Genomic DNA, 5,360 nt, shown 5'->3' with positions numbered 1-5,360 from the left:
ACTTTAGGCCGTATAAAATTAATGTTTTGGTTCTCGTCCAGAGGATTTTCATGAATTGATGAGGGAGGAGGTGTTTTTTTTTTTTTTTTTTTTTTTTCAATGTAAAATTACATTGTCAGTAGTTTTTTTTTTTTTTCAACAGTGCTCGAGGAAACGTTGTGGCTCTTTTTTTTTTTTTTCAAATGTGAGATTCTGAGGATAAACCCCTAGAGTACCACAAAAGACTTGGAAGTGATGCTTGTTCTCTAATAAACTTATTTATATGTATGAAGATTTCATAAATCATTCCAAAGTCTAAAAAAATTGAAAAATCTATTTAAAAAAAAAAAAAATCTGACAAATCCCAGAAATTGAGGAGGGAGGGGACGAGAACCAAAATATTAATTTTACACGGCCTTATTTGTTCAGTTTAGATGATTGAAAATTCTTGGCGGATTGAGATAAAAATGTATATTTTGGATTAGTTAAATCTTCATCTTGGGTGATGATCTTGATGGTTTACCCTATGTCATGTTTTCAAGTTTTCTGAATTGCAATTCTGAAGGAGTGCCAGGTTAGGGTTTTCTTTTTCTTTCTTTTTTTGTTTTGTTTTGAAAATGGTGGACCCCCCCTTTAGTCCGATTTTGCACCTGGCATCACTGGGCGTAGCCAGCTTTCTTGGCCGGGGGGGGGGGGGCAAAATAAAATTTCGGGGGTACAGACGAAAAAAATTGCATTTGCATCATAGAATACATAGAACCTGTATGTCTTCGAGCTTCCCGAAAAAGTATTGGGATGCTGTATTTAACACTATTTTACAATAAAATTTCGGGGGTACAGACGGAAAAAATTGCAGTTGCATCATACAATACATAGAACCTGTATGTCTGCGAGCTTCCCGAAAAAGGCCTTATTGGGATGACCTATTTTACACTATTTTGGCCCTGAATTTTGCTAGTTTTCTTTTCCTTTGCCCTCCTGATTTTCTCCTTTTTTTGTCAGAGGGGCACTTTTTCTTTCATTTTTTTTTTTTCAGTGTGTAACTCTGCCTCACTTGCCCCACCGCTGGCTACGCTACTACCTGGCATACACATCGATAATTGGAAAAAGGAGAAGGCCCGTTTTATTTTGTTTTTCTGGTATAGTTTTACATCGCCTTCGGCAGCGATTTTGTTTTTCAATTTCAATTCTAATTTCAATTTTAATGTATACCTTTGGGTGGGGGTCTTTTTGGGCATAACTACACAATACCCACCACACCATGGGCACAGCCCTGAGCTGCTTCAAAGGGAATAGCCCCCTCAATTTGATATTTTCTTGTATTTTGACAAATAATCCCCTATAGTCACATCATAATTTCTTTTACATTTTGGTTCTTGGACAAATGTCTTCAACGAAGCGCCATCTATCTAGTAGTTGGACAAATAATCCCCCTACAGTCACGACATGGCTTTTGGGATTTTGGTATTTGGACAAATAATTTCAGACAGAGAGGGTGTGTTGGTTGAAAACAGCCCGACGGTGTTGGTCGGCGTAGACGCAGTGTCTTCAACGAAGCGCCATCTATCTAGTAGTTGGACAAATAATCCCCTACAGTCACGACATGGCTTTTTGGATTCTGGTATTTGGACAAATAATTTCAGACAGAGAGGGCGTGTTGGTTGAAAACAGCCCGACGGTGTTGGTCGGCGTAGACTCAGTTGAAAACTCATTATTTGAGTACGTCCAAGGTTCCACACCATAATATTAACCAAGTGCGTCCATGTCCAAATAGGATATGCACGCAATTCTTGGTTTTATGTTGGCGCAGTCGGCGCAGACGTAGTTCTGAATTCGATAGAGGGCTTATAGGTCTTGGTTTTATGTTGGCGCAGTCGGCGTAGACGTATAGTTCTGAATTCGATATGGGGCTTTGAAAACAGCATGCTTCTTAACAGGACATAGACACACTTGCGTGTAGGTCTTGGTTTTATGTTGGCGCAGTCGGCGCAGACGTAGTTCTCAATTCGATAGAGGGCTTATAGGTCTTGGTTTTATGTTGGCGCAGTCGGCGTAGACGTAGTTCTGAATTCGATATGGGGCTTTGAAAACAGCATGCTTCTTAACAGGACATAGACACACTTGCGTAAACACAATGCACGACTAAACATAATGTATGAGGGAATGCCTCGTTCTAACAAGAAAGCCCGACTGCGCGTTGGGACGAGAGACCTTATTTTTGTAGTATATTTAGAATCAATCGTATCAAATTTTTACTTGAGTTGTAAAAACCATAAAAAGAGTCTCAATCAGTCTCATTAATTTTATGTATTTTGCTGTTTGTTGATATAAGAAAATATGTAATAGTAAGTGCAATGCATCGCAACAAGACCAAAGTCATATAATTTGGATTATATTATTTTTAGAATGTAGTTCAGCCATCAATTCGCGGGAGAATTTTCCCAATTTTAACGTGATAAAATGGACTTTTATACAATCCATACCCGATGACCCCCCCTTTTTTTTTTTTTTAGTTGCGGCTACCCATTGAACCCCTTTCTTTGGTTGCGGCTACCCATAACCCCTTTTTTCTATAATAGCATCATCTAAATGCAACTAAACAATGCAGAAACCTGTCCAATTTTGCTTCATTTTTTCACAATTATGCCGAAAGTTTCAAAATTTTGCTACATTTTGTCACAATTTTCTACCCGATGACCCTTTCTTTAAATCTTATACTCGATGACCCCCTTTTTTATTTTGTTTGTACCCAATGACCCCCGTAGTTTTAAAAATAACGCTTTGTACCCGATATGCCCCTACTTCGCGACTCCGGTAGGCACATACCCGTCACTTCCAAAATTGAGTGCCCCCCCTCCCCCGAGGTTCAAGTTGGATATGGTATACAAATGTGACTCAAAGACAGAGATATACCATATACACAATTATTGTTTAATTCTTGATGGTTTATTGATAGTAATAACAAAATATACTTACAAAATTGGATGCAAATATAAGTGAGATGATTGTAGTCATACAGTTATAACAAGATTAGAATGTACACGAATTTGTTTGCCTTATTAAGAAATACAGAAAGGTGTACAATAGAGTTGATAATGGTAATCATGGCTATGTGTCATTCTTTTGAAAATATGCAAGCTTCATAAGCATGTAATTGAAGATTCCGCATGTTTTGAAGGTGATAATGATACTTTTTTGTTAATTTTGGCTATGGAGCACGGGCCCAAAACGGGGAGGCTGTATATTGCACGTCCCACGGCTGGTACTAGAGGATGATTTAAGCACTTCCCAGCAAGTCTTGCGGTTAGCATAGCTGTGGGGGTGAACATGACACCACTGCCCGCCCACTGCATACACACGTACACGTGCATGGTTAAATTTGAATTTGGACAGATATATTTACAATAAAAAACACCTTCAAAAAGTTGGCCGATTTCACATTTTATGTTATCTTATCTACAGAAGGTGTGATTTATCTTTCGTGCATACATCACTTTACATCTGAAATCGACCAAGTAATAATGACACACGGACAATTCTTAAACAACATCTTTTGCACAGAGTTCAATGGGATTTGAAAAATATAGTGGCAGTTGAAACTCAGAGGATGATTTTTAAAAGCACTTCCCAGCAAGTCTTGCGGTTAGCACAGCTGTGTGAGTGAACATGACACCACTGCCCGCCCACTGCATACACATGTGCATGGTTAAATTTGAATTTGGACAGATATATTTACAATAAAAACACCTTCAAAAGTTGGTCGATTTCACATTTTATGTTATCTACAGAAGGTGTGAATTATCCTTCATGCATACATCACTTTAGATCTGAAATCGACCAAGTAATAATGACACACGGGCAATTCTAAAACAACAACAGCAGAGTAAAATCTTTCCCCTTTCTCAACACCGGGTAATTTTACTCAATTCATGTGATGTTTGGTTTATAATGTGATTTTTGGTTTACATTGTGATATTTTGGTTTAAAATGTGATTTTTGATAAAAAAATTAGTTTTTGGTCTAAAATGTGCTTTTTGATCAATAATTTGATTTTTTTGTTGGTCAAAAATCAAAAATGTGACTTTTGGTCAAAATTAATGTGATTTTTGGGTTGGAAGGTGTTTTTGGTCAAAATGTGATTTTTTTTGGTATGTATGATTTGTTTTCCTTTTCTAAAACATCTTGTTTTAAAATTGGGAAACAAATGATAATGACGTAGATATTCATTTGTTTTATACACATTACCCACCTAAAAAAAATGCGGACAGTCCTATATTGCATAATATGTATTTCGATTGAACATCTGCATTTTGTACCATTCAAAGAACAGTAGTTTTAGCTAGTAGTAACTATACAGTTAATATTGATGAGAATTTCAATAATATGATATTGGAATTAAATTCATAGTCCCTCTTTAAAAATAAAATGTTATCAATTTCAGACAATTGAGGTTCGATTTAAGGGTACTACACCCTGGCCAATTTTGTGCCTATTTTTGCATTTTTCTCAAAAATTATAGCGTATTGGTGAAAAGTAAGACATGTATATTATAGGGGCAAGGATTACAACTACTGCACTGAAAATTCAGCAACTCAAGCCAAGTAGTTATTGATTTATTGATCAAATATTGGGTTTCCCTCATTTTTGACTGTAACTCCACAACTGTTGTCTGTGCTGAAATAAAATTTCCAGTGCAGTAGTTGTAGTCCTTGCCCCTGTAATATACATATCTTACTTGTCACCAATGCGCTATAATTTTGGAGAAAAATGCAAAATAGGCACAAATTGGCCAGGTGTAGTACCCCTTAAGGAAAGTTAAAAATGAGAAAGAATCCTCACTTTGCAGTTTTTATGTTTCTTATTATTTTGTGATGATAAAAGTAAGGATATTTTAACACTTTAGAAATTTCTCGTTTGTTATGTTTCTTATTACTTTGTGAGGAAAAGTAAGGAATTTTTGTATTACTTTGGAAATTTTTCACTTGTTATCATCATGTTTTGTGATGACAACAGTGAGAATTATTTTCATCATTTCGCCAACTTCTCATTTGTTATGTTTAACGTTTCTTATTATTTTGTGAGGAAAAAGTGAGGATTTTTTATCACTTTGGAATGTTTTCATTTGTTATATTTCTTATTATTTTGTGATGAAAAAGTTGTTCATTACGACGCCAATTTTTCATTCATTTTTAAAAATTATTTTGTGATGAGATACGTGAGGATTTCTATCACATTCGAAATATAATTAGATATGGCACGATTTGGGGGAGAAATTTTGGCACCTATTTTTTGGACATCATAATAATTCATCACTTTTTTCATCACTTTGAAAACAATATTACAAAATGCAATCAAACAATATCAAGGCATGGAATAATAAT

The sequence above is a fragment of the Amphiura filiformis genome, chromosome 20 (assembly GCF_039555335.1).
Source record: "Amphiura filiformis chromosome 20, Afil_fr2py, whole genome shotgun sequence".
NCBI lineage: Eukaryota > Metazoa > Echinodermata > Ophiuroidea > Amphilepidida > Amphiuridae > Amphiura > Amphiura filiformis.
This window is presented reverse-complemented; position numbering follows the sequence as displayed.